General features: G+C 40.8%; 1 protein-coding gene across 1 annotated transcript in view; it reads right to left on the reverse strand.

Annotated features, from left to right (window-relative positions):
- The window catches only part of PHF3 (PHD finger protein 3), a 103,416-nt gene extending 102,343 nt beyond the window's left edge, over window positions 1–1,073 (reverse strand). Inside the window, exon 1 of the mRNA XM_060167274.1 lies at window positions 734–1,073. The gene's annotated coding sequence lies outside the window, so the exon portion shown is untranslated. The remainder of the gene's footprint in view (window positions 1–733) is intronic.
- Window positions 1,074–12,365: the final 11,292 nt, after the last annotated feature.

Consider the following 12,365-nt stretch of genomic DNA (forward strand, 5'->3'; position numbering starts at 1 on the left):
CGGACCCGGCAATACACAGCTGGGGAAAAGAAGGGGCACTGGACTGTGCGCGGTACCAACATTCCCTCCCTTTCTCTCTCCTCCCCGCCCCCCGGGTCAGGTGATCAGTTATTTAGCACCATGAACACCCACGTATCGACAAGTGGCTCATTAAATTACACGTATTATCGAAGGCCAGATTCCTGGCTTCTCATTTCAAACTATGCAAAAGGAGTCGACAGTTTGGGTCCTGAGCACAAAAGCGCGCGGTCGCAGGAGGGTGGATGGAGCGCCGACTCCTCGTCCCCACCAGCGGGCACCCGGCTCGGCTTCGCGGCCAAGGCCAGAGCCGGCTGCCGGGCCGGGGCCCAAAGCGCGATGCCGAAGGGCCGGGTCGGGGCCTGCGGGCTGGGCCTCCCCGGCAGCGCCCGCCGTGCCGCCCGGCCTGCGCGCCCGCGCGGCGGCGCACTCACCCCGAGGCCCGGGCGCGGAGCCGGCGGGGAGGCCGAGGCCCCGACCCTCCGCCCGGCGGCCCCGCCACAGCGGCCCAAACGGTCCCGGGCGGCAGAGGCGGCGCGGGCGGGCCGAGGGCGGCGCGCAAGAAGCCGAGAGGCGCCTTCCCGCTGCTTCCCGCTGCGCGGGAGGAAGGCGCGGAGTGCGGCCGCGGGAGGGCGGGAGGCCGCGGAGGCGCGGGGCTGGGGTTGGGGGAGGGGAGGGCCGCCCGTCGCCCGGCCGCGGCCGCGCCGCAACTCACCAGCTCCGCCGACGAGCGCTACCACTGGCAGCGAGAGGAAGATGGTGGCCGCGCCGCCGCGGAGGAGGGGGCCGGCTACGCCGAGAGGGGGTACGCGCAGGACGCAGGCGTCGCTGCCACAGCCTCTGCTTCCTCACGGCCCGGGCGGCCACTGCGGACCACGCCGTCCCGTTTTCCGCGCCGCCCTCCTTAACCTCGTTGCAGCCGCCGCCGCCCAGGGCCCGAGGGTCGCTCGCCTTGTGGGGACCTTGCGGCGGCGCAAGACCCCGCAGCCATCGGCGTGCGGCGACGGCGCGGGGGCTGGAGCGGGGTCGCGTCACGTGACCGCACTGTTTACCGTTCCGGGGCCGCGCCGCGCCTGCGCGCTGCGGGCCTCCCGGGCTTCCGAGGGCGCGGCACCGCCCGGGCCAGGGTTAAGGCTACACACAGTTGCTTTTTCTCGGTTGTAGTAACCGCTAAAGCTTCCTGCTTAATGTGATATTGATGGGCAGATCTGCTCCCCCTTAGGTGCTTTTTACGAATTGAGTGTGTGTTCCAGAATGGCGGGCGAGGGTGGCGCGGACTGAGCCCCTTGCCCACGAATCCCTGCGGGCTTTGCACCGCAGTCCCGTCGTGAATCGCCTCGCCCTCGTCGTTCCCCTGTTAGCGAGCCGGTCTGCGTTCAGGACTCAAGCTGCCTCCTCCAAGAAATGTTCCCGATCTAAGTCAGCAGTTCCCAAGTGTGGCCAGAGAATCTCCGGAGGGGCCCCCAAGCCCTTTCAGAGGGTCTCCAGTTCTTTTGCAATGGCATATGTATAAGGCCCAATTTTCTTCATCTCCCTCAACCGAAACAACGTGTAGCAACCGATTTAAGGCAGAAGCAGAAAGGAGAATCCAGCCATTCTCCGTGAAGCCCGACAATGCAGATACTTGCAAAAATTTAAAACAATGCCACTCTTTCATTAAATTTTGTTGGTAAATGTATTTTTCATAATAAATATTTATGGTAACAATGAATTTCGGTTTTTTTAATGTTCTTTATTGTTCTTAGGTTTAATTTCTAAGACGGTAAATATGAATACATATCACTAACCCATATAAACAAAAACTCTTGGAAGTCCCTCAGTAATTTTTAAGAGCGAAGAGGGGTTCTGAGACGAAAAAGTTTGAAAACCACTGGTTTAGGTTATGTGCCTCCACAGCAGCTTGGGCGGACCTCTATCTCAGCCCTTAACAAGCAATGTCGGGTAATTGTGGCTAGTCATTCCCCAGACCAAGATGAGCCCCTTAAGGACCAGGAATGTTTCCTAACTGCAGGGACCATGACAGTACCCACTAAAAAATGATAGCCAGCCAGCACCTGCTGTGCTCTTCTAAAACCTTTACTTGTTGATTTAAGCCTCAAGCCAGCAGCAGGCCACATTGTAGGATGCAGTGCCAAGTAGAATAATAGCTCACAGGCATGTGGTGAAGATCTGTTCTGTACTTTCTCCGGTCTTGTGGCATTTCAAGCACTCTCCAAACCAAATGCTCTTCCACAAAGGAGGTTTAGATTGTCCTAATTCTGGAATCCTAGAATTCAATCCCCTGTCTTGATTCATCAATCCCTCAGAACCTTGTTTTACAATCTCTCTTTTTTAAAGTGTTTTTCTGAGAAAGGAGAATACAAATGAATAGTCAAGGGTTTTTTTCACTCGCAATGTCTAGGATGAATTGCAAAACTAAATCTAACTTTATCTTTACTCTTCTCCTGGACCTCAATGTGAAATTTGCAGAAGTCATGAGAAAAGAGTAAGATTATTGTCAGAAACAAAATTCCACCCTAAAGGAATTCAATACAGTAGAGCTTGAATGGAAAATCATTAGACGGAAAATCCCGTTCGAGGAGCTGGGGGAAAACTTATCTTGTCAGAGAAATTTTCATAAATTTATGAAAAAACAAAATGGAAGTAAAAAATATAGGAACCATAAGCCTGTCACATTTACAAAACAAAAATTTCTATCCTTAAAAAGCCAACCAGCTTGCCACAGAGCATGATGTTTTAACTCTGTTATTTTGAACGAGCCAAGGACCCAGGTTCACATTTGTCTTGCTTTTTGCATCCAGATGTAAACACAAACTATGTCTCTTTTACCCAATCCATAGAAAGGTTACTAGAAGAAAGGACCAGCATAATAATACTGGGAACAGCTCTAACTTAATGCATGATGCTGTTTTAGTTAAAAGACGTTTTGAAAAATCAGATTGTATTGGTAATATTGAAAACTACAAATTAACTTAGGAAAATTAAATATGATAGAAAACAAGACAACTAGCAATAGCAAAAACTGACAGTACATTTATAAATGACTATAAAGAAATGAAAGAATGAAAATTGATAAAATTTGGATCTTGCAAAATTGAGCCTGGCAGAAAGTGTGGCCATGGAAGACAGCTCACGATGCAGATACAAAGGTTAATTTTGGCATAAAAAGTGCTTGTCATCACTAAAACACTGATCCCTACAGTATCATCAGAGTAAAGATGGGGAAAAATTGAAAGAGTTAACTGCAATGAACAGAAAATCAGTAAAAATATTAAATTTATTTAACGGGGTTTTCTCTGGAAAATACTTTCTATACACCAGACACACTTTCAAGTTAGTTTAAGAGAGATGTAAATGTTTTTATTCCTAAACATGGGATCAAAACAGTGGGGTTAAAATATCCTGAACTCATTTTACTGAGATCATCATGGAATTTAGAGGCTTCGTCCAGAACACTGTGCACCTCATGATTGACGGGCTTGCTCCCTTCCCACACTTTCTCTGCCTGCTTTATTCAGAAAGATGGCTCCCAGCCACTCAGGCTTTCAGCAGCAAACAATGGGTGAAGAGGAATTGCATGCCTCATCCCAGGGTGAATAATTTGCACAGCATACCAGAGTTCAGGGAGATCTAGAGAGCGTGGGTCAAACAATACCATAAAGCTTTTCCATGCACCAGGACTGCACAAGGTATAAAAGAAGCTTTGCACACTTCAGCAACTCTAAGGTACAAGGAAGGAGCAAAGAGAGACGTGAGACACCAGTTTTCTAACCAGTTGTGTCCTTAACGATCCATATGACTTACCTCTCCCAACGCCTCTACAATACTGTCCCTGCCAACCCACAGCTATTACATTTATTTGGTCCTTTTTTTAATCCATTCCATTGTGCACCCCCAGTGGGTTTCAGAAATAAAAACCTTTCTTCCTGGCCTCAAGGAACTCAGAAGAGTGAGAAAGATGGGCCAGTGGACAATTACACTGCAACCTGGTAAATGCTTTGACAGCAGGTGGCACATGAGACGTGTATTAGTGCTCTACCTGGCCCGGAGTGGGCAGAGGGCATTTCTGACAGAGGGGATGCCTTCCAGGGCAAGAAAGTACCAGCGAATCTGCTGCGTTTCAGGAATTGCAAATGATTCATTACCTGGTTGGACATATTGTAGCCATGAAAATAATTTAAATTCTTTTAACAAAGAAGGTGTGATAATGTCCCTCAGTGACAATGTCACCTCCCTACTTGAAATCTTTCATGGTTCTCCGAAATAAAAAGAATAAAATTCAATATGGCCATCAGGATCCTGTAGGATTGGTCCTTCTCCAGCTCCTCAGCCTCCTCTCTCCCTATTCTCTACTTTTATAATTTATGGTACAGCAACATATAATTTCTTGCTGTTTCCTACATACACCCATACTGTCCCTCAACCTGAAGTCTTTGCTCCTGCTGTTACCTCTGACAAGAATGCCCTCCTCCCAACTGACCCCAAACATCCCCACAGTTCCTCCCACCACTTTATCTAGACCGCTCCTTCATCCTTTTAAGATGCAGTTCGATGATAATTGTCTGAATCCATCACACTTAATGATGAAACATTAGAAGCATCCTCACTCAAGCCAGGGATGAGCAAGGCTCCTACTATGACCACTGTTATTCAATATTAGCCATACAAAAAGGCCAGAAAAGAAAGAACACATAGATACAGGAAAAGAAAAGACACAATGACAGTTATCTGCATATGATATAACTGCCTACCAAAAAGAGTCAATTAAATGACTACTAGCAAAAAGGAGTTGCCTGAGTACTAGGACAGTTATTAAAAAATCAGTAAAAAAAAAATAATAGCTTTCCCATTAACAGCAAATGCCAATTATAATACAATTGGGAAAATAAATTCCAACAAAAATATATGACACTTAACCTAACAAGAAAAAAATGTGCATTTTTTTCATGTATGCAGAAAAAGAAAAACTATACTTAAAAGGAAACTTGACCCAGAGTAGCCAAAACTATTTTGAAAAAAAGAAGAAGAAAGTGGGAAGACGCACACTTCCCAACTTTAAAACTTACTATGAAGCAACAGTAATCAAGATAGTGTGATACTGACATAGGATATACATATTAATCAGTAGTATAGAACTGAGAGTCCAAAAATAAACCCATGGGTAATGGTCAAGTGATTTTGAACAAAGATCTCAATATCATTCAATGGGAAATAATAGTCTTTTCAATAAATAGTACTGGAATAACTAGATAGACATGTGCAAAAAAATGGAGTTGCACCCTTACCTCAAACCATACACAAAAAGTAACTCAAAATGGATCAAAGGCCTAAGTGAAGGGCAAAAATTATAAAACTCTTAGAAGAAATCATGATGGTAAATCTTCATGACCTCATATTTGGTAATAGTTTCCTAGATATGACACCAAAGCACAAGCAACAACAACAACAAAAATAGATAAATTGGATTTCATCAAAATTAAAAACTTCTGTGATTCAAAGGACACTATCAAGAAAGTGAAAAGACAACTCATAATGGGAGAAAATATTTGCAAATCATAAATCTTATGAGATACTTGTATCCAAAATATATAAAGAACCCTTACAACTGAACAATAAAAAGCAAATAACCCAATTTAAAATGGACAAAGTATCTATATATGCATTTCTCAAGGAGATATAAAAATAGCCAATAAACATATGAAAAAATGCTCAACATTAGTCTTTAGGGAACAGTAAATCAAAACCACAGTGAGGATGGACCTAGAGAACATTATGCTTAGTGAAATAAGTATACTGTATGATATCACTTATATGTGGAATCTAAAAAATAATACAAATAAATGTATGCAAAACAGAAACAGACTCACAGATATAGAAAACAAACCAATGATTACCAAAGGGAAGAGGGAAAGGGAAGGGACAAAGTAGGGATAGGGAATTAAGGGATACAGACTACTATGCATAAAATAGATGAGCAACAAGGATATATTGTACAGTGCAGGGGAATATAGCCATTATCTTGTAAGAACGTTTAATGGAGTATAATCTGTAAAATTCCTGAATCACTATGCTGTACACCTGAAACTAATATAATATTGTAAATCAACTCTCCTTCAATTAAAAAAAGAACAGTGAGATACTACTTCACACACACTAGGATTTCTATAATCAAAAAGATAGATAATAACAATTATTAGTGAGGATGTGGAAAATCAGAACACTTGTACACTGCTGGTGGGAATGTAAACTGGTGCAGCTGCTTTGGAAAACAGTCTGCAGTTCTTAAACTTAAACATAGAGTTACCATATGACCCAGTAATTCCATTCTTAGGTTTATACACAAGAGATATGAAAATATATGTCCATGCCAAACCTTGTACATGAATGTTCATAGCAGCGCTATTCATAAGATCAAAAGGTGGAAACAAGGTAAATGTATGGATAAACAAAATGTGGTACATCCATACAATGGACAATGGAATATGATATGGTAATTTTAAAAAGTACCAATATGTGCTACAACATGGATGAACCTTGAAAACATTATGCTAACTGAAAGAAGCCAGTCACAGAATACAAAATTTATTTTATGAAAAGGTCAGAATAGGTAAATCTATAGAGTCAGAAAGTAGATTAATGGTTGCTTAGAACTAGGAGGGGAAGGGGTGACAGGGGGTGATGGCTAAATGTTTAGAGTTTCATTTCAAGGTGATGAAAATGTTCTAAAATTGACTGTCATAATGGTCACACTTCTCTGTGCATCTCCTAAAAACAATTGAATTATACACTTTAAATGGGTGACATATGGTATGTAAATTTCATCTCAGTAAAACTGTTACTTTTTAAAAAGGAAACTTAAATAAATGAAAACATATACTATGTTGTAGGTAGAGAAAAACAATATAATAAAAATGCCAATTCTCCCCAAAATCACCCATGAAAGTGTTACCATTCCTTTTTTAATTTGGGAAGAGAATTTTGAAGTTAATCTAGGAGAATGGAAGACCTAATTTAACTATCACAGGTAAAAAAAAATGGCATGAGACTGTCTGGGGAACAGAGAGATGGTCAATTAAAATAATAAGGACAGGAACGGGAGACTGGGGATTTGCTACTTAACGGTTACATGTCTGAGCTTTCTATTCTAGTCCATTGATCTATGATTATGGTTTTCTGCCAGCACCATATTGTTTTAATTACTATAGCTTTGTACTATAGCTTTGTAGAAGCAGGAAGCATGATATCTCCAGCTTTGTTCTTTTTTTTTCCTCAAGATTGCTTTGGAAATTTGGGGGATTTTTGTGGTTTCATACAAATTTTAAGATTATTTGTTCTAGTTCTGCAAAACATGTCATAGGTATTTTGATAGAGATTGCATTAAATATGTAGATTGCTTTCAGTAATATGGACATTTTAACAATATTAATGCTTCTAATCCCAAACACAGGATATCTTTCCATTTAATGTAACAATGAAAGGATATTTATTGTGTGTCATCATCATCCTTTACTCTGTCCTTATCCACTGATGCCCCAATCAACCCACCCCAGCACCCCCCCAGGCACCAGGCATCAAAGAGAGTGGAGACTGAACAGCCAGTCTCATGAGACTGAACACCTCTCATGAGCCAGGCCCAGTATAGTTTTGTCCCAATGCTTCTGTAGACAGAAGCCAAGGGAGCTGTGTTCAATAAAGGAATCTGAGAGATGTGAAGGTACAAAGCTCAGCTCCATTGGTACCAGAAGACCAAGTGTGGTGTAGAAGGGTTGGAGTCATTTCATCCATTTCTGGAGCAGAACACAGATGGCTTTAGCAACTACCAGACTTCAGGGGATGTGGTGCTTTGTTGGTAACTTAAGGGTCCACAGTTTTGGAGGCTTTGAGAGACGTGACCTTAGTCCAGCCATCACCATTGTTGCAATGCCTCCCTCTCCCCAAATACAATAGTAGTGACCTAGTAGGTAATGAGCGTGAGGAAAGTGGGGGCAAGATAATAGCAGAAGACTGAGCTCACGTGCAGATTGAGTCAAATACATTTAAACCAAAAACCTTAGCCATTGACATTTGTTATGGAATAGTGAGACTCTTGCCTCCCCAGCCTGTTCCCACTAAAGGTGGCAGGAGGGATATTTGGTTCAAATATGTTATCACTCCCTAGAGGATGAGGAGGTCAAATACCTGTACATTAAAGATGGGCTGGAGCACCCCAGCTCCAGCTTCTGCTGGGGTAGGAGGAAGTGGGCATCACTGTCATGCTATAATGAAGTATTTAGACATGCACAGATTAACATTTTAGGCAAACAACAAATGGCTGAATGGTAAAGTTAATATTCAGCAAAACTGGATGCCAAACCAAATGATACCATAAAAGAATAAACTTCTATGAAACAGTAATTAATCTGAAATTTAAAAACTTTTCATTGTTATTAGGTTTATTATTAGTTCAATTTTAACAGTTTGATATTACAGTGCAGGAAAAATCATTACTCAACCACATCCACGATGTTGATCTTATGGTCACTCTATGTGCATTTGTGAGACGACGTATCAAATGGGGGTTTTGTGATAATTTACTTTCACCTGAGATCATTAGAGGAGCTACATACGTTTATGGCCAGGTCTGTCAGAGTAGGTACTGCTGACTCTGATGCTGCTGCTGGTGGGATTGTGCTTTCCTTCCTCTCCAGTAGTAACTGACTAAAGAAAAGATTTTGTTTTACTTCTGGGCTTGAAGATTTGGTTGATGCTTTCAATATGTGCATATTTTTAAGACCATCCTATGATATAAAGCTTTGTGAGCTAACTCAAAAAGATGTTTCTGATTATTTTCAGAAGCAGTCTGAAGATTGTTGTTCCCTTCACTACAAAGATACAATAGGCAAATCAAAAATGTGGAAAATTCTACAAGTCAAATTACAGAGTTTCTTCAACAAATTAATAACATTAAAAAAAAAGACTAAAAATGGTGCAAATGAACCGGTTTACAGGGCAGAAATGAGACACACATGTAGAGAACAAACGTATGGACACCAAGGGGGGAAAGTGGCAGGGGTGGTGGTGGTGGGATGAATTGGGAGATTGGGATTGACATGTATACACTAATATGTATAAAATAGATAACTGATTAGGACCTGCTGTATAAAAAATAAATAAAATAAAATTCAAAAATTAATAAAAAAGAACTAAAAAGGAAGAAATATATTGATTAAAAGAAATTTTAAAAACACACAAAACAAATACAAGGTGTGAATCTTCTTTGGATTCTTATTTGAACAAACTAATAATCAATTGAACAAACTAATACCTGGACAAACATAACTAAACTATAAAAATGCTTTTAAAGTAATCAGGGAAAATTGAACATAGACTAGGTATTTAAGGCATTTAAAAAATTTGGTTGTGATAATGGTATTTTTTTCTTTTTTTAACATTTTTATGTTATCTTGGAGTATAGTTGATTTACAATGTTGTGTTATTTTCAGGTGTACAGCAAAGTGATTCTGTTATACATATAACTATCCTTTTTCAGATTATTTTCCCATATAGGTTATTACAGAATATTGAGTAGAGTTCCCTGTTCTATACAATAGGTCCATGTTGATTATTTTTTATATAGTAGTGTGTATATGTTAATTCCAAACTCCTAATTTACCCCTTCTTCCCATCTTTCCCTTTTGGTAACCATAAGTTTGATTTCAAAGTCTGTTGAATCTGTTTCTGTTTTGTAATAAGTTCATTTGTATCATTAATTTAGATTCCACATATAGGTGATATCATATGATATTTGTCTTTCTCTGTCAGAGTTACTTCACTTAGTATGATAATCCACAAATGGCATTATTTCATTCTTTTTTATGACCAATATTCCATCATATATATATGAAACATATTTTCCCTATCTATTCATCTGTTGATGGACATTTAGGTTGCTTCCACATCTTGGCTATTGTAAATAGTACTGCAATGAACATTGGGGTTCATGTACTTTTTCAAACTATGGTTTGCTCCAGATATATGCCTAGGAATGGGATTGCTGGATCATATGGTAGCTCTATTTTTAATTAATTAATTTTTTTATTTCTTAAATTTTTGGCTGCGTTGGGTCTTATTTACTGTGTGCAGGCTTTCTCTAGTTGCAGCAAGCAGGGGCTACTCTTCGTTGTGGTGCACGGGCTTCTCCTTGCGGTGGCTTCTCTTGTTCTGGAGCACGGGCTCAAGATGCATGGGCTTCAGTAGTTGTGGCACGTGGGCTCAGTAGTTGTGGCTCGCAGGCTCCAGAGCACAGGCTCAGTAGTTGTGGCACACGGGCTTAGTTGCTCTGCAGCATGTGGGATCTTCCTGGACCAGAGCTCAAACCCATGTCCCCTGTCTTGGCAGGTGGATTCTCAACCACTGCGCCACAGGGGAAGCCCTCTATTTTTAGATTTCTAAGGAAACTCCATTCTGTCCTCCATAGTGGTTGTGCCAATTTATATTCCCACCAAAAGTGTAGGAGACTTCCCTTTTCTACACATCCTCTCCAGCATTTATTTTTTGTAGACTTTTTGATGATAGCCATTCTGACTGGTGTGAGGTGATACTTCATTGGAGTTTTGATTTGCATTTCTCTAATAATTCGCTATGTTAAGCTTTATTTTTTTTCTTTTTTGCGGTACGTGGGCCTCTCACTGCCGTGGCCTCTCCTGTTGCGGAGCACAGCCTCCAGATGCACAGGCTCACCGGCCATGGCTCACGGGCCCAGCCGCTCCGTGGCATATGGGATCTTCCCAGACCGGGGCACGAACCCATGTCCCCTGCGTCGGCAGGCGGACTCTCAACCACTGCACCACCAGGGAAGCCCTATGTTGAGCATTCTTTATCTGCTTTTTGGCCATCTTTTTATGTCTTCTTTGGAGAAATGTCTATTTTGATCTTCTGCCAATTTTTGATTGGGTTGTTTGTTTTTTTGATATTGAGTTGCATGAGCTGTTTGTATATCTTGGAAATTAATCCCTTGTAGGTCGCTTCGTTTGCAAATATTTTCTCCCATTCTGTGGGTTGTCTTTTCGTTTTGTTTATGGTTTCCGTTGCTGTGCAGAAGCTTTTAAGTTTAATTAGGTCTCATTTGTTTGTTTGTGTTTTTATTTTCATTACCCTAGGAGGTGGATCCAAAAAGATATTGCTGCAATTTATGCCAAAGGGTGTTCTGCCTATGTTTTCCTCTAAAAGTGTTAGAGTATCTGGTCTTATATTAAGAACTTTAAACCATTTTGAGTTTATTTTTGTGTATGGTGTTAAAGAATGTTCTAATTTTATGTTTTTACATATGGCCATCCAGTTTTCCCAGCACCACTGTATATTCTTACCTCCTTTGTCATAGATTAATTTACCATAGGTGCGTGGGTTTATTTCTGGGCATTCCATTCTGTTTCATTGATATGTAAGTCTGTCTTTGTGCCACTACCATACTGTTTTGATTACTATAGCTTTATATTATAGTCTGAAGTCAGGGAAGTTGATTCCTCCTGCCCCATTTTTCTTTCTCAAGATTGCTTTGGCTATTCAGGGTCTTTTATGTTTTCATAAAATTTAAAGATTTTTTGTTCTAGATCTACAAAAAATGCCATTGGTAATTTGATAGGGATTGTATTGAATTAGTTAGTGTACAGAAATGCAACAGATTTCTCTGTATTAATTTTGTATCCTGCAACTTTACCAAATTCATTGATTAGCTCTAGTAGTTTTCTGGTAGCATCTTTAGGATTTTCTATGTATAATATCATGTCATCTGCAAACAGTGATAATTTTACTTCGTATTTTCCAATTTGGATTTCTTTTATTTCTTTTTCTCCTCTGATTGCCATAACTAGGACTTCCAAAATTATGTTGAATCAAAGTGGCGAGAGTGGACATCCTTGTCTTGTTCCTGATTGTAGGGGAAATGCTTCAAGTTTTCAACATTGAATATGAGGTTGGCAGTAGGCTTGTCATATATGGCCTATATTATGTTGAAGTATGTTCCCTCTATGCCCACTTTCTGGAGAGTTTTTATCATAAATTGGTGTTGAATTTTGTCAGAAGTTTTTTCTGCATCTACTGAGATGATCATAGGGTTTTTATTCTCCAATTTGTTGATGTGGTGTATCACATTGATTGATTTGTGGATATTGAAGAATCCTTGCATCCCTGGGATATATCCCACTTGATCCTTTTAATGTATTGTTGGATTCAGTTTGCTAGTATTTTGTTGAGGATTTTTGTGTCTATGTTATCAGTGATATTGGCCTGTAATTTTCTTTTTTTGTGTATCTTTCTCTGGTTTTGGTATCAGGGTAATGGTGGCCTTATAGAATGAATCTGGGAGTGTG

Source organism: Lagenorhynchus albirostris, chromosome 12 (assembly GCF_949774975.1).
Source record: "Lagenorhynchus albirostris chromosome 12, mLagAlb1.1, whole genome shotgun sequence".
NCBI classification, from domain to species: Eukaryota; Metazoa; Chordata; class Mammalia; order Artiodactyla; family Delphinidae; genus Lagenorhynchus; species Lagenorhynchus albirostris.